Source organism: Microtus ochrogaster, chromosome 4 (assembly GCF_000317375.1).
Source record: "Microtus ochrogaster isolate Prairie Vole_2 chromosome 4, MicOch1.0, whole genome shotgun sequence".
NCBI classification, from domain to species: Eukaryota; Metazoa; Chordata; class Mammalia; order Rodentia; family Cricetidae; genus Microtus; species Microtus ochrogaster.
In genome coordinates, this window is record NC_022011.1 from 78,968,054 (window position 1) to 78,992,854 (window position 24,801).

General features: G+C 43.1%; 1 protein-coding gene across 2 annotated transcripts in view; it reads left to right on the forward strand.

Moving 5' to 3' along the window:
• The window catches only part of Cers6 (ceramide synthase 6), a 240,530-nt gene that overhangs the window by 1,299 nt on the left and 214,430 nt on the right, over nucleotides 1-24,801 (forward strand). The gene's annotated exons all lie outside the window — the stretch shown is intronic.

Sequence of the window (24,801 nt, forward strand, 5' to 3'; positions counted from 1 at the left end):
AAAAAAAAAAAGATCTCTGTCCTCTTTCCCCCTCCCACCTCCATTCATCAGTGAAGACTGAATTTCTTAGATCACAGATACCCATTTCCACTCCAACCTCCCTGCCCTGCCTCCTGCTCACCTTGGCTGTTTCTCAGGCTGCTGCTGTTATCTTGTTTACTCTTGATCTGCCTAAAACCATTCTTGAGGATGTCAGAATGTATCTTTTGTGTCTTTGTTGCTCGAAATAGTATCAAACTTCCTGGGAACAAAAAAGTATGGTTTGTTTTAAGGAAGGTGCATTTTTTTTTTTCAACTGGCAGTATTGTCGCTTGTGCACTAACGATCAGCTGTTGCCGAGCTACAATCGTCTTGCACAAAGGACAGCCCTCCTGTTTGAAAACGATTGGAATCCAGTGCCCATATGCCATTGATCTTATCCAGCGCTGAAACTCGCTGTGAAAAAGCGGGTGCCTTTGAAGGCTGCAACTGTTTGCTTGGGGAAGGCTAACCTTGCCATCTCTGCAGAGACAAGGGCTTCTCACATCGTGGCTGGGTGACACCCCATGAAATCTGTCTGCGTTTGGGTAGCTACTTTAAAGGAGATCTTGAGTTGTATATCTTGAAGCACAAACTGCATGGCAGCTGATGAACCATATGTGAACGCTACATTTTCCCAGCATTCTTTTCCATTCTGATTCTGGGCTCTTCAGTAGGCTGGGGAAAATATTAAAGATGAAAATAGCTTGGTTTGTACTTGGCTTTCTTTGTCTTAACACACACACACACAAGTGATATAATATCTGAAGACTGAAGGTTCAGTTTTCTTTCTGCAGAAATATTTTTTCTTATAATCTTATAACTTGATTTAAGAGTTTATACTCAAGAGTCAGCAGTCTTCAACTACCAATTGTGATATTTCTCTCTCTCTCTCTCTCTCTCTCTCTCTCTCTCTCTCTCTCTCTCTCTTTCTCTGTGTGTGTGTGTGTGTGTGTGTGTGTAGAGAGAGAGAGAGGGAGAGAGGGAAGGAGCTTTTTCAAGGCCATTGATATGAGTAGCAGACCTCTAATGGGTTGACGATTAATACTTACGATTAATGTTCAGAGTAAGGACACACTGTCACACCTGTACGGTGGGGTGCTGCTGACTTGTGGAGGTGAACTACTTTACTCCTTCCTCCTCGAGTGCTGACAGCTGTGTCTGACTACTCAGACTCTGTTCTTTCCAAGTCGGAGAGCAATTACACACGGAGTTAGAGGGTCTGCAGTTTTACGTTTTGATCAGACCCCAAGTGTCCACTCTGCTATTCAGCCTGTGGGACTCATCTCACCAATGGCCTGAGTCAGTGTAATTGAGCCGGCCCACATTGTTGTCAGAGGTACAGCTCACGCTAGGCACCGTTTCGATCTGCACAGGAAGCTTTTTCTTTGCACTGTTCTGGAATGGCTAACATTGATGAAGCCCGTTGTAATAGAGACGAATCTTCCAAGAGTCGATGCTTTGGCTGTCCTTTATTTCAAGCGTGAGAACGTATCAGGAGACCCATGATTATCCAAGATCTCATTCTTCTTTTGAAGTCAGTCATGCTTTTTCAGAAACAAAATTGACCAACTTGAGTGTGTTCTCTTTAGTCTTGACATTTCTCCCTGCACAGAAAAGCACTAATGAGTTGACTAAGTTGGGTCTTGTCAATTGAACAACTCCATTTTTTTTTTTTTTTGTTTTTCCTGCCACTGTCGGGGTGTGACAGAGGAGGCACTAGTGGCCAGTGTCATTTTACAGCAGCATATGGAGAACAGTTTGGTAGCCCAGCATGGCTGGTGAAATAGAGCAGTCTAGAGTCACTGACTCGAGTCTGTGAAATGCCCAGATCTCTGGCTTTTAGTAACAGCCTTGTATTCCTCTTTGCCTTGGGGAGAAATGGAAGGAGCAAGTGTACATACTACCCAATTAGCAGAGTAAAACTCTTTAAAAAACAAGCAAAACAAAACAAAAAAGTAGCATCTCTTAGGATGAAAATTGTGCCGTCTCCCCTTATGTTATGTTGGTGACTTAATGATAGAAACAATACTTAATAATGTAGAATTATCATTGGTTCCATTTCTTGATTTAATACTTGTTTAGGCTCTGCAGTCTGTCTCTGGGAATTGTAACAAACACCTTTAAGCCCGGCACTTGGAAGACAGAGGCAGGAGGAACTCTGTGAGTTTTAGGCCAGCCTGGTCTACAAATCGAGTTTCAGGACAGCTAGGACTACACAGAGAAACTCTTGCCTCAGGAAAACAACAACAACAACGAAGTGTTTTGCTATGGTATTCATAAGTAACATAATTAGTTGTGCCCTGTTAGGAAATAAAACTTAAGAAAGGCGACTTTGCAGCATTCTAGTTTGATCGGGGCTTCTATCTGTTTATTTCTCAAAAGGAAATGGCTGTTGTAGTTCGAGGATGCTTTCTTGGTACTTATAGCATAAAAATCTTATTTTTATTATTTCCACATGAACTGACAAAAGGTGTATTTGCAGGGCAAGACATAGTGCAGTGTGCAATGAGAATTACGTCACATGATTAGACATATGTCATCTGAGAAATTCTTCTCTTTTTCCCCTCATGTGAATATTTACTCTTGTGAGATTTAAAGCAGGGAACACTATATTGCTTGACACAATTGCCTTCCTATGGAATAGATCTTAAAAGACTTCCCTCCGAACTTGGCTCACCTTGACCTCTGTCTCTTTTTCTTGTACCCTAAAGCCTCTGGCAACTACCATTGTACTCTCTGCTTATGTGAGAGTGATTGTTTTAGGTTGGGAGATGTGTGTGTGCGCGCGCATGTGTGCGAACACACACACACACGCACATATGTATTATGTATGCATTTGCTAATTATTCTCTAAAGCCCTGGCTTATTTCACTTCATCTATGCAAATGAGAGGTATTCTTTCCTTGAAGGTCAGAGAGTGTTCCCTTTTGTATGTGGAACTCATTTCTCTAGCCACTTGTTGATGAGTGAGCTGCGTGGATTTGGCTGTTACCAATCACGATGCAACAATTGTGGCTGTGGTAATGCTGCTAGCTATTTTTGTTTGTTTGTTTTTGGTTTTTTGAGACAGGGTTTCTCTGTAGCTTTGGAGCCTGTCCTGGAAATAGCTCTTGTAGAACAGGCTGGCCTCGAACTCACAAAGATCCGCCTTCCTCTGCCTCCTGAGTGCTGGGATTAAAGGCATGCACCATCACTGCCCAGCTATGCTGCTAGCTCTTTACTGAGTTTTCTGGCTATAGAAAGGATGGAGTAGGTAGTAGCTGTGTGGTAGGCCCTTACTTAGCAACCATAGGTGTCAAGGTTGCTTTTCCTTCCAAATCTCTGATTCTTGTCAGCCTCCTGTATGAATATTGTTAATTATTATCTCATGAGATTCTGAGGAAGCTAACCATCATCTTTTGGTAAGCAGAAATAAGCCTTCTCCGAGTAAAGGTGTTTTTGTTTTTGTTGTTTCCATAGAAATGCTCCAGACAATCATTTTACTTCTTTTTAAAAAGAATCTTTCATTTGTGTTTTGAGACAAAAGAATCATTTGGGGTGTTATCACTTGTATTGCAAAACGTTACAATATTCCTGCCCAACCCAAAAGGACGCTTCTACAGAGAAAACAACTGTTTGATTTCTTCAGCTCTCTTTCTCTTGGAATCCAGAGTTGAGCTGACATCTGATGGCTTGAGAAAGCAGTAGTAGCTCAATGGGGTTGGCTCTCAGTGCCACACCACATGAAGAGTGCCATCCCCCCAGGAGCTGACACCAGGCCAGCAGTGCTCAGCCCCAGAGTGACTCTCTCTTCCCCCATCAGGGAACAGTAGCCTTAGTTCTGTTGAAGGAAGGGTCTAGCTAGCCCACCTTTGCTTATAGCTTATCTCCTGTCTCTGCCTTGTGAGGGATGCAGGAGAGGAAATAAAGGAGTGGATGATGTGTTGGGGACTGGGAGGAGCGAGTGGAGGATTACCTTGAGAAAGTGCAGTAAGGGATTAAGCGCAGCACTGCAGGATGTTGCTACAATGTACTCTTTTTTTAAATTTATTTATTTATTAAGGATTTCTGCCTCCTCCCCGCCACTGCCTCCCATTTCCCTCCCCCTCCCCCATCAAGTCCCTCTCCCTCATCAGCTTGAAGAGCAATCAGGGTTCCCTGACCTGTGGGAAGTCCAAGGACCGCCCACCTCCATCCAGGTTTAGTAAGTTGAGCATCCAAACTGCCCAGGCCCCCCCAAAGCCAGTATGTGCAGTAGGATCAAAAACCCATTGCCATTGTTCTTGACTTCTCAGTAGTCCTCATTGTCCACTATGTTCAGCAAGTCCGGTTTTATCCCATGCTTCTTCAGACCCAGGCCAGCTGGCCTTGGTGAATTCCCGAAAGAACATCCCCATTGTCTCAGTGTATGGGTGTACCCCTTGTGGTCCTGAGATCCTTGCTCCTGCTCCCTCTCCTTCTGCTCCTGATTTGGACCTTGAGATTTCTGTCCGGTGCTCCAATTTGGGTCTCTGTCTCCTTTTATCGCCTGATGAAGGTTAATAATATTCAGGAGGATGCCTATATGTTTGTCTTTGGATTCACCTTCTTATTTAGCTTCTCTAGGATCACGAATTATAAGCTCACAAATAAAGACAACTTTAAGATACCATCTTACACCTGTCAGAATGGCTAAAATGAAAAACACCAATGATAGCCTTTGCTGGAGAGGTTGTGGAGAAAAGGGTATACTCATCCATTGCTGGTGGGAATGCAAACTTGTGCAACCACTCTGGAAAGCAGTGTGGTGGTTCCTCAGGAAATTCGGGATCAACCTACCCCTGGACCCAGCAATACCACTCTTGGGAATATACCCAAGAGAGGCCCTATCATACAACAAAAGCATATGCACAACTATGTTCATAGCAGCATTGTTTGTAATAGCCAGAACCTGAAAACAACCTAGATGCCCTTCAATGGAAGAATGGATGAAGAAAGTATGGGATATATACATATTAGAGTATTACTCAGCAGTAAAAAACAAGGACTTCTTGAAGTTTGCATACAAATGGATGGAAAACACTATCCTGAGTGAGGTAAGCCAGACCCAAAAAGAGGAACATGGGATGTACTCACTCATATTTGGTTTTTAGCCATAAATAAAGTACAATGTACTCTTTAGTGAAAAGGCAGCTGTCCTCAGATACAGTTCAGAAGAGTGAAGTAACTTTCACAGGAGTGTTTTTCTCTGGGTGAACTCAGTGTTATGTATGAGACTCTAAAAATGTGCCTTACGTAGCTTACTAGATAAAGGTGTTATTGAGATGAAAACTGTGGCCATAGAGAGCTATAAGAGGCAAGAGTTGGGCTTGCACACAAATGGTTCTTCTTGAGGGTTTTTCACTGGGTTGGGAAAAGATGTTACCATGGGCGTTTTGAGGGTAGACAAGTGAAATGTACAGTGTTATTTGATGAACTTTTCATTCAGCAAAATAAAAGATCTGTATTATGATGTGTAATAATTTGGCTATTTTAACAGGTTGACTTGGGGTGAAAGGCATGCTTCTTTTACATTCTTAATGAACATTGCCATAGGGAAGGGGAAGTTCATGAGAAACTTTAACACTGTCACCAGTGACTTGATGATGTTCTGTATTATGACACTAACACCCTGACTTCACTGAGGACATTTCTGCGAGACTCTCTGGTCCCCATGCGGAGGGAGAGCTGGGTAGCTTTCTCGGGGTTGCTAGCTTCTAGGGTGTTTCAGAAGTACTTGTCTGTGCGGAGAAGGGCAGCTAAAGGGACATGGGTTTCAGGTGAATTCTTCCTCGCTGTTACCAGGCATCGCTGTGTCTTCCGTAAGCCTCCTCACTAAGCCTCGTTGACGAGCCCCGGGGCCAGAGTGCTCGCTGGATGGTGGAAGTGTTAAGTTCACATTTCTCTCCCATTGCCAGACAAAACCAATTTTCCTAAAGTAACTGCTCATTAATTTCTTGTAAAGTAAAACCTCTCAAAAATTTATATTATTTTTCCCCCTTCCATCATCTTAAATACTTTGGAGTGTTATTGGGGTCACAGATTTGATAGCACTGTTGTGTCAGTCACCTTCTGTCTTTTCTCTTTGTTGTCTAAAGTTAAGTACGCAACCCTCTTCTAGCTCCCCTGCTCACCTCAATAATTTTTATTCTATAGCTTCCTTCTCCTTTAAAATGACTTCATGCTAGGGATAGTGGTAGACACCTGTAATCCCAGCATTTAAGAAGCAGTGCTAGGGGATCAGGAGCTCAAGGCTAGCCTGGGCTACATAAAGAGACCCTGTCTCAAAGCCCAAAACCAAACAGCGATTCATTAATGTCATCCTAAGTCACCCTTTCCTGATATGAAGTCTTTCTGAACTGTGTCAGCCATTAATGTATAGAATGATGGAGCAGAGGGGGTGGTTTTCACAATGTGTTGAGGGTGTGTCTCCTTTGAGATGTGGCAGGTGATTGGAGGCCTAGGTTGCAAGGGAGAGGCTGCGACTTGCTTTTTATTTACCCTCTTCATTTATTCTACTTGATGTTTGACTATGATAACGATGACCATTTTTTTTTTTTTACATTTTGAAAATAATAGTACCAAGTAACATTGATTCTCTAATGAGTTTGTTACTGTATGGATTTACTTCACTTAGCCATCTTCCAAGACCACATGAACTGGATGCTAATTTTTTTAAACCCAATTTTACAGTTGTAAGTAAGGATTGAGAGTTCGGGAAATACAGCTAACTTTATGCAACTTAAGAAAAAAAAAGACAGTGTGAGTTTCTTGATTTAATAAATTCAGTGATCTCATCGAAAACCAATAGTATGAAATCACACACATGTGCACACGTACACACAAGTACATACATGGTTTATGTGTGCACGTTTTTACCATTTGTTAGTATACATTTGAACACTTCCTCTGCAGTTAAGCCCGTTTCGAATATCTTCGCTCATTACGTCATTCTACACTGCAACTGGATCAATTCTGCTGAGTTCGGTGGCTCTCTCTAGTGCTTTCAGATTCAGCTATTGATTTCTGTTCCTCTTGCTTTCAGAAAGGCATGTTTTCTAGAAGTAGCATGTCTAGAAGTCCCAAGGAATAACAACTCCAGTGTTCTTGATAGATGCAAGTTGCAGGACATTGTCTAGAGAGACAATGATCCTTGGAAGTCCTTGGCAGGGTGCGGAAGTCGTAGGAGACTTGAAGATGTTTTTCTGTTGGGATATGAACTGCGCATGCCTCCTTAGACTTTACTCATTTCAAACATTGATCACTTGGTCACATTTTGCTTTTCCTGAAGTCATTCATGTTTTCTTATTGGGACAAAGAGATACGGTGTTCTATTTATTTAATTTTGGCAGAGAAGTGGCAATCTTCCCCCTCCAGTTCCTCCTCTCGCTCTCCCTCCTCTTCGTCCTCTGAATGTTCTTATCTTGGCCTGCTTATCTGGTCATGCTTATACTCTTGTACATCTTTCTGCATCCTGCGTTCCCACGAACATTTGTTAAGAGGCCCCCGAGTCTCCCCAGCAGAGGGACGCCATCAGGAGGAGGCAGTACACACTTGACTCTGGAGTGGGGCAGGAGAATCAGGGTTGGTACAAGGGCAGAGCCAAGAGAAGACATGGCATTTCTGTGAAGGGGCATTTAGAGATAGCAGCTAAATTAATTTATTATAATTCTAAACCTTTGATAGAAAAGTACTAAAGGGCGGTGGAGATGGCTCCACTGTTAGGAGCAGGTACTTCTCTGGCAGAGGACCTAAGTTTGATTACCATACCATCTCTCTTGTCAGGGCCTCAGAATAGCCTGTGACCTCTGCCCAAGGGGCTCCATTGCCTCTGGCCTCCACAGGCACCTGCACTCACTTCTACATACATAGTTAAAAGTCATAAAAATTAATCTTAAAAAAATGATATAAATTAACCCATTAAAAAATACACACCCAAGGCACACAATAAGACCTTGTCTCCAATAGGATGTTTTCAGCACCACCTAAGGCCGTCATGTTAGTAATTTGGTTTCAACATGTGACCCTGGAGAAGGGAGCCACAAACATTCAGACCATAGCAGTAAAAGGAAACTTTATACTTTAAAAGTGATTACCATTGGACCTTTTATATTAAATGTGTTTTGCTGCAATAAAAGAAAAAAAATAGACAATTCAGTGACTTAAGAAAGAGTCGCTCACTAGAAATAACAGTCTTCAGTGTTCTAGGCCTGGCATCTTTATGGGTGGAACAAACATGTCAGTGCTCTTGCTGTCAGTGCCCGCAAGGATGGCTAAGTTGTTTAAAATGTATAATTATCTTCAGGTCAATGATCAGCCATCTTCTTTCTGGAATTATCTGGCGAGGGTGGTAGGAAGGGAGGGGAAATCATTGAGATCCAGAGGACACCGGATCTTATTGGGTTTTTGTGGAAGACACTTGCACTAAAGACCTTGCCTCAAGTTTGTTTGTTTGTTTATTTATTTAGCAACAGAGTCTCACTATGTATCTCTGGGTGTCCCAGAACTCACAATGTAGGTCTGGCTAGCCTTGAACTCACAGAGATCTGCCTTCCTCTGCCTCCCAAGTGCTGGGATTAAAGACGTTCACTACCAAGCCTAGCAAATCAGTTTGTTAATCAGTATGACATAGAGGAAGTTCAAGGCTTTGGAAAAGCACAGAGAGCGGGTAAAGGCTTCTAGAACTCAGTGTGTGATTCCCCAGAGGAGTGATGTGGGATCCCCTCTGTATGCTGTGAATACCATTGGTTAACGAATAAACTGCTTTGGGCCTATAGCAGAGCTATAGGGGAACAGAGCTAGGCAGGGAAAGCTAAAGGGAATGCTGGGAGAAAGGAGGTGGAGTCAGAGAGAAGCCTTGTAGCCCCAACTTTACCCAGTAAGCCAAAGTCACGTGGCAATACACAGTTTACTAGATATGGGTTAAATTAATGTGTAAGAGTTAGCCGGTAAGAAGCTGGAGATAATGGGCCAAGCAGTGATTTAAATAATATAGTTTCTGTGTGATTATTTTGGGGCTGAGCAGCCAGGGACAAGCAGCCTCCCTTCAGGGACCTCAGGGCTCTAGGAGAACTCAGTGTGCAATTCCCCAGAGGGGGACCTCAGGATTCTAGAGAAACTCAGTGTGTGATTCCCCAGAGGGGAACCTCAGGCTTCTAGAGGAACTCAGTGTGTTAGCTCCTCAGAGAGGGAGTGTAGGGTTCTGGAAGAGCTCCTCCATGTGCGGTTCTCCAGTATCCCAGGATCATAGTAAATGTCTTCTGGTCAGTATCCATTTACAACAGCCCGGGATAATAGGGTAGCATTCTCCTGAGCCACATGGCCTGGGCCACGGCTGGCTCTGAGGGAGTTTTGGGAGGGATGAAGTCAGGTTGGACTCTCCTGCCTCTTCCCATCCAGTATCATGTGCAATTTGTAAGCAAGTGGGTAGGACATTTGAATATATGAACATCACTTTTTTTGAAAGCTGCATATTGTATGGATTGGGTGTATCTACAGACACATATTACAGAGCAGTTGTTTTGAAAATGTATTATAATATTTAGTCATTATACATAACTTACTTTGTCATCTATGAGAATATTTGGGGTATATTAAAGAGGAACTCTCCCCACCCCTGTGGCTTTTAGAATGGATCTCTGTCAGAGTGCTGGTGTGTCTCAGACTTGGACTGTGGGGTGTGGTGGAAATCACCAGGTTGGATTTTAGTTGCTAGAGGGACATTCCTTTACTAGGTGATCTCTTTTGCACAGTGACCTAGGACTAGCATTTGCTGGGACTTGCCATTGTCTGCATAAATGCCACCTCTTATCTGTGAGGTGTTCAGATTACATGCTATTCCTGCTTCCCTGAAGCTGCCTGAAAGCATGGTTTCTTTATTTTCTTCTGTGCCTTGCCCTTCCTCCCTCTCCTCTCCCTCCTCATTAGTGAAGACACCTTAGAGGTACAAGGAAATCTTGAGAGGAAGGAGAAGGAAGTAGGGAGGGGTAGGAAAAGTCATCCAAAGTCTTATTTGGGACGATTAGGCCAGTAGCAGAGACAGTTGCCGACTAGTCTGAGTGGCTCTGCGGATCTGGTTTGAACAGATCACCATTTCAAAGCCGAATAAAGTAGCTTGACCATTTTAAGCAGAGTGGTTGTTTTGACACCATATCTTGAGTGCAGGGAAATAGCAAAAGAAACAGGCATTCATTCTGGCATTGTAGAGACTACGAGACTGACAGTTTTGTGTGTCGGGGGATATATCTTCAGGAGCATCAGCAGGCTTGATGGGGGTGGTGCGCTGGAACTGCTAAGTTTTGTTGTTTTCTGAACATAAGTAGGAACGTGGAGCCATAACTAGAACTAAGAGGAGCACAGATAGAGAGCAGAAACATGATTATACAACTTGGGTTTAAGCCTGGATACTCCTTGACCCACTATGTAGCAGTGAACCAAATTCCGTGGAATTCATTGTCCTCAACTGAAAAATAAGTGTGTGTGTGTGTGTGTGTGTGTGTGTGTGTGTGTGTGTGTGTGTGTGTATGTGGAAAATATATTGAAAGAGACCCAATTAAAAACTGACTCTAAAGCATTCATTGTATCTACTCTAACTGATATCATGGTCTGGGGCATGGAGAGAGGGTGCTACAGTGTGGGCTGTAAGACCCCGTTACATACTCAACCCTAGAACTGAAGGACTGGCTTCTTTTGTTGAGCAAATATTTATAGAGTTAGAACTTGAAGCCGTGAGCCTGGTTAGTTAGGAGAATGCAGGCATTTTCCCCCTGCAGCTATTGTACACCAAGGACTGTTTGGTTACCCCAAATTGACAATGTTTTAAAGATGTGGCGGGCAACGATGAGCCACATCATCCCTGGATCCCTGGATCCTGTACCCCTGACTGGAATCCTTCGAGAAGTCTTTCTCTAGAGTGTTCTAAGGAAACTGTTTCTATCTGTAGAGGGAGGCTCAGCGCAGGGATCTGGGTCCTCTTCCCACCGCTGGTTGCATCCCCATACTTATTGCCCGCAGTCTCAAGGGGAATGGGTTGGGTTTGCAACCACTGGTAACGGCAAACATAAAAATTGGCATTCTTATTGAATAAGGATCAGAACCTGATTCTGGCTCTGCCACTTATTAGCTACAAGCCTGGAAGCAAATTAACCTCCCTCCCCCAATGTCTGCTTAAAAGGTAGGGGAGATTGAAATGAGATTCCCTGGCTTGCTGGAAGAGGGGCTGCTCTCCCTGCAGGTTTATTCTGGCCCCCACACGTGTCTCCTCACAGTCACTTTCTGGGGTGCAGCGAGCTCTGCTCTTTAAAGGTCTCACTTTGTTGACCTTCCTGCGCATGGCGAACACACACAGACCCCCTTTCTGTACAGACCCACTCTTACCTAGGCAAGGCTATCGATACTTTCTTCTGAATTGTACGTTCCCAGTTCTCCTTCCTCTTCTTCCTTAGGTTGGTCCCCTGGGAAGATCCTGATCTAGCGGTAGCTGTCAGAAAGCAGCCCTGGCAGCATCGTGAACAATGGGTCTTGTCACGTAATCCAGTTGGTTGGGTTTGGGCTCTCATAATCTGGTAGCTTAGAGACACTTCTCTGACTAATGCCTCCCAGAAACAGGGGAGCAGTGCGACTGATACTGATTTCTTTCAGAAGCCCTAGTCTCCTGGATGACTCCTTTTTGGTGCTGGAGAAGAAAAGAAATAGGGCTGGAGAGATGACTTTGCAGTTAAGAGTGTGTGCTGCTCTGGAAGAGAAAGGGAGTTCTGTTCCCAGCACCCAGGCTGGGTGGAACTCTAGCTCCAGGGTATCTGATGCCTCCGTCTGGCCTCTCAGGGGCTATACTCATGTATACAAGCTACCACTCAGACACATGCACACAATTAAAACATTAAAAAAAGGAAGATTCATTCTAGTACCATTGAGATCATATGAATAAAAAACACAAGCATTCAATATAGGTTGGAGATAATACATTTGCTTCTCTTCTTTTAGAGGCACATATGTGTACCCCACATTTACACTTGGTATGTGTGTGTGTGTGTGTGAGAGAGAGAGAGAGAGAGAGAGAGAGAGAGAGAGAGAGAGAGAGAGAGACACCTCACCTCACTCTAGAGATGCAGGAAGGATTTGCACCTGCTCCCAGTCTGATGGAGGAAGGTCATTGGTTAATAAAGAAACTGCCTTGGCCCATTTGTTAGGCCTGCCCTTGGGTGGGTGGAGTAGACAGAATAGAATGCTGGGAAGAAGGGAAGTGAGCCAGACGCCATGCCACTCCTCTCCGGAGCAGACACAGTGAAGCTCCAGCCCAAGATGGACGTATGCTAGAATCTTCCCAGATAAGACACCACTTCGTGGTGCTACCCAGATTACTAAATATGGGTTAGTTGAGATGTAAGAGTTAGCCAAGAAGATGCTAGAGCCAATAGGCCAGGCAGTGTTTAAAAGAATACAAATTTGTGTGTTGTTATTTCGGGGCATAAGCTAGCCAGGTGGCTGGGAGCCAGGCCATGGGAAGCGGCCCGCAGCTCCCTTCTACACCAGTCATGACTACTTTTTTCAACTTGTCATAATTTAAATATAATTTGTAAATACCTGGCCATTGAACCAGTTCCGGCTCAAACTGGACCAGCCACGTGTGCCATAAATGGCATGCGAGTCAGAAAGGGCGTGGCATGTGTGCCAGAAATGGCATGTGCCGTGAACGACACATGACAGAAACGAAACGCGTGACATTCGTGTGCCAGGTGCGCTGCGTGCCAAAAATGGCATGCGCCGCGGATGACACACTACGAAAATGACACGTGTGTCAGAAATGACGTAGTGCAAAACAACACAATTGTAACGGCACATGTGACAGAAACAGCACGCGTGTAGATGACACGCGTGTAGATGGCATGTGCGTAGATGACACACGTGTAAGCGGCACGTGTGCACAGCAACACACATGTAAGTGACACACGTGTGTAAGCGACATGCGTGTAAGCGACACGTGCACGCATGTAGGCGACACACGTGTAAGCAGCACACACACATGTCAGGAATGACGCACGCGCAAGCGACACATGTGCCAGAAGTGACACTCGTGCCAGAAACGACACATGTGCCAGAAACGGAAGCGGCACGGTATGTGCCGTGAACAGCACGTGGCGGAAATGACACTTTCCTTCCCTTGGGCTCTTGCTGACACTTGGCTGGGATTCTTTCTAAATTCTCCTAAGGTTCTTTGGGTGCACAATCAACCAACCCTGAAGCCTCAGCCACCCTGGATTCTCCTCATGTGCCGTGATGAGTCTTTGAGTTGTGGTTTTAATTTGGATCCCCAGCTTCCTGATAAATAGAAGGTCCCAATCATTCATGGAACTGATGCGGGCTGTGAGAGGTCATCAGTGTTGCAGTTCTTAAACTCTGCCACATGCAGCAAAAGGGGCAGACAGAGGGTGCTTAAACACAGACACATTTGTGGCGTGTTGCCTTTTAAATGAGGAAGTGAGGCAGCGATGAAACCACAGTTTTTACAGTGGCTGATCCAAAAATTGCCTTAGCCATAGTTCAGCAGAATCATGACCCGTCTGCTTGGAGGGAAGTTGAAACTTACTCACTTAGAGCTAGTTCAGTCTCCTCTGGGTCAGACAGTAGTGGAGTGTGAGGTGGAGCGGGGATGGTGACAGCTTGCCTGCAGCTTGAGGCAGTATAGTATTTGTAGACGTTATTTTAAAAAAACAACAACAAAAACGGAACAATAAAGGGACCCAGCATTATTAATAAACTCACCCAGTGAAGCCCATTCTAAAGACAAATATGTTAAAGTGATAAGATCCCCTTCACGAGCTCAGTGCCCCACCACAGCCCTGCCATTCATTGTATGGGACACCCATTAACTGAAGGCCACACTCAGAGAGATAATGGCAGAGATGAATGTTCTCCCTCTCTTTTGATGTACATATTCAGATGGTAGAGCCTAGAACCGCAGACGGACGTTGGCACCCAGGTCCTGGCAGAGTTCGTGGACCTCCAGGCAGTGCTTGGAGAACTTGACTCCTGCCCTTCCTTATTCCTCACCCCCCACTAAGCACATGTGCAGCCCAGCCACGGGCGGGGCATTTGCATGGTGAAAACAGCTGTACGGCCTCATCCTTTGGATACCCAGAGGGGTGGTAGAAGCGAAACTCCTTGTTGACTGGGATGTATGTCCTTCCTGCCCTGTTGTCCAGCTGCCATGATTTGTGATATAAATATATTAAAAATATATATTTTTAATGAGGGGTGTCAAAAGTGTGCGTTGTGGCTTTGGAGAACAGAACTTATACTTCAGGTGGCCAGAGCCAGTTCTCTGCATACTGGCTCCTTCCCACACGTTGAACCCGTGTCACAGAAACCATGTAACTTGACTCTTTTCTCTTGCTTTCACCCCGGTGTCTTCCATGTTTTTGTCGCCAAGCAGTTTGCTCTGTAGCCACACTCAGCTGTCTGCTTGTGACTTGTAAAGGGAGCGAGAGAGAGTGTGCAAAAATAGACACGCAGGTGGTGGCTGTCCACCAGCTGTCGTTGCTGAGGCAGGGGCAGGCCAGCAAGCACTTGGTGGCCCATATGTTCGGTGAGTCTGAGTCTGTTGAGCTTTACAGTGCATGACTCTCGCTTTTGTCGAGTGAGGTGCCTGTGTGTATTTGGGAAAAAAAACCAGACACCTGGAACACACATGTCAACCGACTATGGCTTGGAGTTTAAGGAGAGCGGAGGGGGGGGGTTCCAGCCGTTCTGAGGTTGCCTCCCTCAGAGACGGACCTTAGCTGTACTTCCCTCGGTAGGAGCTGGGCTCTCTGTTGTCAGCCCTGGAGCCCCACCTCAGCTGTCCTCATCTGGCATGGTGTCAAACCACATGAGACTGACTAGATTGGAGCTAGTGCCAACAGCTGGGATTTGCCCCTTCCTTTTGACTGCCAGGTCCCACTTTCTTGCTATTCTAAATCTTAATCCCCCTCTTGCTTAAAATCTACCATGTAGTTAAGTGTGAAGTATGTGGAAGGCACAGAACCGGTTGAAACGGGCTCCCATCTCCTCTCAGCCCAGTTTACTAGCTCTTCTGCTAGAACAATGATGAAGGGGGCAGGCAATCCACTTAGCAGGTGAGTTACTAGGAGCTTGCAGCTCAACTTCGGCTAACTTAAACATTAAAATTCTTTATATTTCAAAATGTAATAAATAACACGGAATAAATGTTTTCAGTATTTTTCAGATAACTTCATGTGTGGATTTTCTTTTCTGATTAAAAAAAAAGGGAAATGCAGTTGGTTATTGTTTTCCAGAGTTTTGAAATGACGGATTTTTGCGTGGCAAGCAGTTGTCTCCCTTTTTAGAGTCGAAGAGGAGACAAAGAAATGTGGCATTGAAAGCAGAAATGAGCGCGGAACCCTTCTTTCCATCAGTTCTCTTTCCACTGGTGTCTGAACTTTGCCTCAGCAGGCAGATAATCCAAGCAACTTTAAGTCTTTCATAGTGTCTAAAGTGTTTCTAAATTGGATGCACTTGGTTGCAGGGAACTTGTAATTTGACCCGTTATGCCGCTCTGAATGGGGAGTGCAAAGGCAGAGCGTGTACTGATGGTTTCAAATAGTCAAAGAGACCTGCTTGCCTTTGCAGGTGGAGATAAGTACATTGTTTCTTGTCCTGAGGCCAGTGCCCTGCTTTGGAGAAAGTGAGACTCAGAGCAAGAAAGGAAGTGAGGAAGAGGATATTGATTTTGTTGATCTTCAGTGTGTGCCAAAGCTAATAAGGCATAGATAGACCAAAATTGGTGGGACCCTGGTTCTGCCAATCACAGCATACCCCAGTGGTGGATATTATCATTGATGCTGAAGCCCAGGTCTCGGATGTGCAGTCACCGCTAACTCAACAAACAGTTGTATGCTGTTGTTTTGGTCTCTATGAGCAGGACACGTACAGGGATACGCTCAAAAGCATGCCTGACCGAGGAGATCACTGAGTCACCGCAACAGGGCGCACCTACCATGGGTTTGACTAGTTAGACAGATCAAGAGGCAAGCTTTGTTAGCATCCTTTCTTGTAAGCTTCCTCTTGCTAGTATTGATCTAGTTTCCTAAATTAAGGTGTGAAGATATGAGTTTTATTGTTTTAGGCTTTATGATTCTACTCAAAAGCTGTTGGCTTCTACTGAAGGACAGTGTGGGCTCTGGTCCTGGCTACCCGTCAGTTCCGAGTCTTCTTGTCTGTTCTTTAGGAGGGGTGTGTGTGTGTGTGTGTGTGTGTGTGTGTGTGTTTCTCTGTATTTTGACTCGTTGTGTATTTCGGTAATGATCTTCATATCTAATTTTTTTCTTGTTTAGTTGCTATAGTGAAAACATTTTACAAGGTATTATTAATGAGATGTAAGCACGGTGTCTTCACAGCTATTTTTAGAAAAACAAAACAAATAAACATAAAATAAAAAAAAGCTAAATTAGGGGTGGTAGCCGAGGATTGTACACTGACGTGCTGTGTGCTCACACAGTTCTTGATGTTAAGTCAGTTCCTCGGGGCAACCATAAGCCTGGGACTACTGGCATTCTGAAAATGTTCTTTGAAACATTTTGTTTGAAAATAAAATGCTTAAGATTATACTGTTTTGCATTTAAGAATTATACTCCGCTTAACAACATTTTTTTTCAGTTTTTCTTATTTGAGAAAAATTACCAGGCAGTGGTGGTGTGTGCCTTTAATTCCAGCACTTGGAAGGCAGATACAGGGGGATCTCTGTGAGTTTAAGGCCAGCTTGGTCTACAGAGTGAGTTCCAGGACAGCCAAGGTTACACTGAGAAACCCTGTCTCGAAAAACCAAAATAAAAATAAAAATAAAAGTTATCCATCTTGTCTTTGGCTATATTTTCAGTTAAAATGACAGCAAATGTTTATATTGATTAATAATGCTTCCAGATATTAATATTTGAATGTTAACATTTGAAACATTTTGAATGTTTAAAATTCTAAAGTCTTTAAGCATTATAAAATATCTGTATCACTGATCTCATTGGGAAAGAAAACAAAACCAAGTTCTGATTTTCATTGTTTCCTCAGTTCTTGCCCTGGGTGTGACCAGCATTGGAAGTTAATATGACTATATATCCTTCTAAAGTCCTTTCCGTTCATTCACTTAGCTATAAGATATAAAATTTATTTAAAACATGAGTGTCATACTTTGAATTCTGCCATGGAACTTAGCCCATCTCCCCCAGTTTAGCCTCATGTCTTGAGCGTTTTCCAATGCTGGCGAGTGTAAGGACAATGGTATTCTTTTTAGTCTGATAGAGTATTTCATTGTGTGCCAGCTTCATGTTCGTTCAGATACTCTGTAAATGCTTTCAGAAACAATGTTAGAGCTTCATTATTATATATAGACTTGCGGGTTCTGAGGTGCCATCTCTAAACTAGCACACAGAGATAAAATTGCTGGGTCCAAGAACCTGCAAAGGTAAAATTGCTGTATAGCCAGAGCCTTTCAAGAAAACAGCGTATCAGTCTATGCTCCCTCTCAGCCCTGTATGGGGAACCCATTCCTCAGATGCCATCTGCCTTGCTGTGTTCGACGTAATTTTGATAAACTGCTGTAATCTGTAAGGAAAATGACCTCCCAGTCTTATTATGTCATTGTGCCTTTCTGCGTAGGTAAACATTTGGTTCTTATGCTATGTATTAAGGATTTTAGACTTGTATGAAATTGTTCAAATATGGAGAAAAGCTAAAAGCTGATGTCAGAAACATTCATTTTTATACCTCTTACATTCAATGATTGTTAATATTTTTATCATTTCCCCATATAGTAGGCAAAGTAAACTGTAGCTATCATGAAACATTGCCCTTGCATCCTTGGATATACATTTATCTCTGAAAATAAAGATATCCCAGGATGACGTATTAAAAGTAAATGTTTGAAGATGAGTTTTATATTGTAGAATACTCTTTTTTTTCTTCAACTGGGGATGGATGGTAGCTTCAAAACTCTAGAAACCTTACTTACTGCTTATGGGTTTGGTAAAATTATTAGGAAAAGGAATAATGTGCTTTAAACTCAGCGATGAAATTTTATGGCTGTATAAAATGTAAGGCTAGAAGCGAGAATCCTTGATAAATGGCTGATAACATGCAATGTGTTTCTTGGTGTTTTATGGAAATGACGGCAAAGGGCTTGAACTAGGCAACCAGCGTTATAAGTAGCCACTGCATGATTGTTTGGACTCCCTATTCCTGTTAGCTAAACAAACCTAAGACAAGAGGTTAGGACAACTTTTACTATATAGTATAGTGTTTGTTAAATAAATGGTTGTAAGTGAGGCTGTGGGGTTCCAGATTACACACCAAAACCAAGTTATATAATTATTATTATTATTATTTCTATTTCTCAGATATAGAAAGAATGTGTAATATAATAGCTTGCTTAAGTCAATTATTGGACAGAAAAGGAAGCCATCGCAATGTGGTAATTTTGAACAAGAAATGACTCCCACAGGCTCATATATTTGAATGCTTGGTCCCCAGTTGGTGGAAGTGTCTGGGAAGCTTTAGGAGATGTGTCACAGAGGATAGGCTTTGAGGTATCAGATGACTCATGTCATGGCTAGTTAGATCTCTTCCTCTCTGCCTGGTGGTTTTGGATCAAAATGTGAGCTCTCAACTCTTCCTTTGCTCCAGCATCATGGACTCTAACCTTCTGAAAACCTTAAGCCAATTTAACCTTGGCTGCAGTGTTTTATCCTGGCCATAGACAAGTAACTAAGAGACATAGCTTCTACCCTATGAACTGCCACCTACCCTGGAGCCTTCCTTCCTGTCCTGTGTCATCACGGAGCCCGTGCACGTCCTCAGAAGGTCACTGTAGAAAGGAACAACACATGTGTATTACTTTTCTGGTTGTGACAAAGTCCCAGATAGGAGCAGTCTCAGAAGGATGGGTTTATTTTGGCTCACAGTTGAGGGTATGGTCCATCCCAGCAGTGAAGGAATAGCAGCAGGAGCTGGAGGTGGCTGGTCACATGGTATCCACAGCCAGGAAGCAAAGAGAGTAGCGTGCTAATTCTGAGTCCTCTTTCTCTCTCTTATTCAAGACTGGAAATCCCACCCCATCCAATATAATGTGTTACCTACATTTAGGGTGTCTGTCCACCTCCATGAATCCGGTCTGGATATTCCCTCAGACACTTGCCCAGATGTTTTTATCCAAGGTCGTTCTAGATCCTGTCAGTTAGTAGTCGATATTATCTGCCACAGCATGCATCTCATAAAAAAAGAGTGCTCATCAATAATTAGGAGGGTAGGCAGATGATTGGCATGAAGCACCCTCCTCGGAGACAGCCTTAGAATGTTTTCTATACATATTCAGGCATAGTTATCATTTTAAGATGTAACAAGAAATCATAGTAGATTAGGTGGGTTAAACAATTTTTATTTGTTTTTCATAGTACTGAGGCTGGGAATTCTGAGGTCAAAACACTGGAAGTTCTGATGTGCAGTAAAAGCTCCTGTTTACACATGGCCATGTTCTTGCTAGTAGGGAGACAGAGAAGGAAAAAGGAAAGAGGGGGTGAGGAGAGAGAGGGGAGAGTGAGGCAGACTCTTAGACCTTATCTCTAAGACATTTTCACCAGTCCCAATTAAGAGAGTTCCTCTGTCATCTCTTACCACCAGTGTCCCCACCTCCTAATATCATCACAATGAAAATTTACTCTGGCTGAGCTGAGAACTGCATGTCATCTCTGTGTTCCTCAGGAGCTGGCCAGGCTTTAATTCCCTGTGGCTTAATCAATCACTTCTCAGCTTTCCAACTTCCAAAATTCAGGACGTCGTTTGCCTGTTTCCATCTTTTGCCTTTTTTAGAGTTGTCCCCTTTTTTTAATTCTTTATACTGATTTTACTCAGTGTATATAATAAAAATTCTCTCTTCTAGTATTGCTATATATATTTCAAAATCCTTGACCCATGCTGAATTAATTTTAGTGCAAGAAAGGAGAACATTAATTTTAGTGTCAGAATTGAGAACTCTACATTTAGTTTCTTCTTCTAATTGGCTAGACAGTTGTCTTAACAATTTATTAAGTCATATTTTCCCCTGTGGTTTGCAGTTCTGCTTCTATCATACTCTAAATCTCCACTGCTTTTTTTTATTTTTAACATATCAGATAGTATATCTTTCTGTCTGGTAATGATAATTTCTCTTAACCCCTTGAAGACAAAGTTTTCAAACTCTCAAGTTAAACAACATGATAGCCCCCATTTAGTTAATCTTTACTCATTTTTACATTTCTTTAAATGGTGGTTTCATTTCTAATTAGTTTTAGATATACGAAATACTAATGTTTGTATGTATGCGTACGTGTAATTGTAAACGGTCGACCTTCACTGCATCAGGACCACTGTATGTCACACTTCATCTAACTGAGGAAACTCTAGCTGGCATCATCAGTGGGCTTTTTCAGGCGGCGAGCATATGCCAAGAATGGACAGTAGTTGGGCTGTGAACCTGTTAAAGGATTGGCTGTGGTTGAGTCTACAGAGGGTACATTGTTGGGTTATGTCAGTTCTGCATAGTTGGTGCTAATACCAGGACCAGTTCTCTTGGGGATAAATCTTCCCTTTCTAAATCTTCAAAACAAACAAACAAACAAACAAATAAATAAATAAGACATGAAATTGAAGACATACATACGGGAATCCCTGCTTACTTGTTTCAGGGAAGAGTAGGATGGCTTGTTACAATAGAACATTCTAGAACATTCTGGGGCCTGCTTATGCTGTAGGAGGCAGCTTATTGCCAAGTTGACCCATGTGTTTGTTTCCTTCAAGTATACGTTTATTGGCCCAATAATAATGTTATTTCTGAATCAACACACACATTATCTTCTTGGGTCTTGATGAATGTGAAATTACACCTGTCCTGGCTTGTTTTATGTCAGCTTGGCACAAGCTGCAGTCATCCGAGAGGAGGGGGCCTAAACTGAGAAAATACCTCCGTACGCTAGGACGCTAGGTAAGCCTGTGGGGTATTTTCTTAATTAGTTACTGGTGTGGGAGGGCCCAGCCCATTGTGGGTGGTGCCATGCCTGGCTGCTGGTCCTGGGTTCTGTAAGAAAACAAGCTGAGCAAGCCATAAGAATCAAACTAGAAAGCATCACTCCTCCGTGGCCTCTGCTTCAGCGCCTGCTGCCAGATTCTTACCCCGCTTGAGCTCCTGTCCTGACTTCCTTGGGTGATGAACAGTGATATGGAAGTGTAAGCTAAATAAACCTTTCCTCCCCAACTTGCTTTTTGGTCATGGTCTTTCATCACAGCAATAAAAACCCTAACTAAGACAGACCCAAGCCAGTTTTGACTTTAGAAATTATTTCCCCGTAGAAAAATGACACAGCTTAAGCTTAGGCCGAAGTTTTAAGTAGGTCTAGAGAAATTTTCACAAACACTGTTTAGAGAATCCCCCCCCCCCAGGTTATCTTAATTGGGGATGATTTTAGTCTGCCTCCCAGGGGTTCATGTGTTGGAATGTAGTCTTTGGTGTAGGTGATAGTTGTGGACACAAACTCTGACTACGGCCGTAGGAGGTGACTGCAGTTGTATCAGAGGAGAACTGTGATAACTGAATCTTGGTTTCATGAAAGGGAGAGAAAGGAAAAGAGACATACCATCTATCTACTCAGTCTCTGCCTGGTGGTGCCGTCTGCTGCTTTGGGGCACTTCCGTCAGCAGATACGGGCCCTTGACTTTGGACCAGAACTTTGAACCAAATTAAACCTGTTTTGCTTATAAGTTACCAAGCTCCAAGCATTTCACTGTAGTAATAGTGGGAGTCTCAGAAAGCCAATAAATGTGAATAATTTTATTGATAGAATTCATGATTGGAGTACGAGGATAGAAATAAACTACAGCTTTCAAACTTGAATCATGTAATTATAAGTAAAAACTTAAATGAGGTTATAAGTGTGGACAGGAAGAATATTGAGTGATGATCGCCGTTAGGGTTCTGTGGGAAACAAAAACAGCTTGTGTTGGATTTGCCTTGACTTGAGATGATTTCAGACAAATGTCAGTTTCACATCCACCCACTGGATCTAAGCAGTCAGTTCTGGATTAAATGGACAGACTTGGACATCAGTGGCCTAGGGACCACCTACCAAGATGAGTGGGTAAAGCGGAGTAAAACCCCCTGTACTCTGGTGGGATTCGCTGCTGTACCCCCACTGTGGGACTCACCTACCTCAGGGTACCAGCCTTACTTAAAATGCACAGTACGAGTTGTGCCTTTATCTCCTCAGACAGTGAGTCACACGGTGAGTGGTCTTCCTTCTGTTCTCATGTTGTACATAATTCATGCAAAAATATGATCTCAGCTGTGTCAACTTCAAAGGGAGGCAGCCAGGCATGTGTCTGGAAGGATTTGCTCAGAGACCGGTTCTGTCTCTCATTTTACAACTACAGACCCTATCTTTGATCATGGCGGTAGCAAGGAGCTGAACGCAACTTTTCAATTTCCAGCCTTATAAAGATTTTTGCTTCTTTTTTAAATTTAAAGAAGATGAAGGCTGAGAACATTTGACATAATCTCTGGTTTATCTTTGTAAGCTAATTTTTTTTTTTAAAAAAAAAAAGTAATGTGTGTGATGATTGAAATAGCTGCTAATATAATATCCACCACTTACCAAGTCTTTTGATGGTTTAATCTATGGTGAGTTTTGTCCTGGCCGAACAGAGAGCGGGGTTGTGTCTGCTGCATGAACAGCCTGTGCAGCATGAAGCGTCAGCAGACAGAAGCAAAGGAAGGCAGTTATGGTGCCATCCCTGAGTAGACGGTCCTGGGTTTTGTAAGAAAGCAGGGTGAACAAGCTGTGAAGAGCAAACCGATAAGCCAGTAAGCATCAATCCATGTTTTCTGCATCCATTCCTGCCTCCAGGTTCCTGTACTGCCTTGGCTGCCTACATGATAGATTTATAAGCTGTAAGCTGAAGTAAGCCCTTCTTCCCCAAGGTGCTTTGGGTCAAGGTGTTTTACCACAGCAAGAGAACACAAGCTAGAACAATGGTATTAAAAGGGAGGGTTTATGAATTCATATTCAAGTCTGCAAGATGGCTGAGCAGGTAAGTGTTTGCCATGCAAGCCTCAGGGCTTTCCTTCCACCCCCAGATAGAGAGAAAGAACACTTCACTGAATTGTTTTCTAACTCAACATGCGAGCTGTGGGCACATGTGCCATGTCATACATACCCACAGACACACATGTGCTTATACATACAGAAATAATTTTTAAAAATGTATTAACTCATACCTAATTTTCAAGATAATTTTGTATGCCTTTTGAGATAAGGACAGGTGCATAAGCACCTGCTTAACCAAATTTCTCTCATTAGAGGCATCTACATCTTGATCTATTGGTGCTTCTCACCACATGAAGCGCCATCCACTCGGAAGGGTGTGGGACGAGGGGTATTTCTAGAGATAAGTCTTTGGGGGCTGAAACCACATTTTTTTTTTTTTTTGCTCTCACAGGGCACTAGAGTACACCTTTGCTTTTTTATTTGGAGGTTTGTTTGTTTTGTTTATTGTGATTATTTATCTATTTTTTTCTAAGACATAGGCTGGCCTGGAACTGGCTAGGTAGCCTAGGTTTCTCTTGAATTTCTGACAATCCTCCTGCCTCAGACTTGTGGTTGAGAGTTGGGATTATAGGCAGGCACCACGCCACAGACTCCTGCATTTTATTTATTGTTATTCATTTTGAGACAGTTTCTCTTTATGCAGTCTGTGCTGGCCTTCAGTGTGATCCCTCTGCCTCAGCCGGGACAGTGCTGGTGTTCTTGCTGTTCCAGCACACCCGGTAGACACACTATAGTTATGAAGTTAAACAAGTGAGTAACTGAGCACACTGCAGGTTGATGAGATGAGCCGCGAGCACGGTAAGCCACTGCCAGTGGGTGGGGCTGGATGCCAGCCGTTTTTCTTCACAACCCAGATTAGGTTTATACAGATTAAGGAAACTAAAATATCTTTTATTGTTATTTTAAAAATTTGACCCTTGGGGCTGGAGAGATGGCTCAGAGGTTAAGAGCAGTGGCTATTCATCCAAAGGTTCTGAGTTCAATTCCCAAAAACCACATGGTGGCTCACAACCATTTGTAATGGGGTCTGGTGCCCTCTTCTGGCCTGCAGGCATACACAGACAGAATATTGTATACATAATAAATAAATAAATGTTTAAAAAATTTTTGACCCTTAAGTAAGATACACAAAGGGCGTAAAAGATAGCACAATGCTTTGCCTTTTAAAAATGGTCTGGTCTTGTAGTTTATAGGAAAGAGAATGAAAGCACAGAATTCCCACAAGACCCCATTTTTAACTTATTAGTAATATCTTTTATTAATGTAGTGCTTTTACTGCAGCTGATGGGACCACACAAATACATTGTGAACTAAAGGCTATAGTTGAAACTGATGCTCAGTTTTGGGGTTGAGCTTTCTGTACATCTTGATGAATGTGCCATGATATGCAGCATCCATTATATTCCCTACAGAATAGTTCTGCCACACTCCAGAGCTGCTGTGCTCCGCTTGCTAGTCCCTCCCTCGCTGCCACCAATGTTTGTTTCTGAAGTGTCATACGCACTGTATTTCTGTGAACATAAAATTTCAACTTACTTGGTTAGAATTCCAACCACACCTGGGAACATAGGTGCTGAATCAGTGATGAAAATGTGTAGTTTATAAGAAACTGCTGGACCATTTACTAAAGTGTTTGCATTGCTGTACAGGGGTTTTTCTGTCCCAC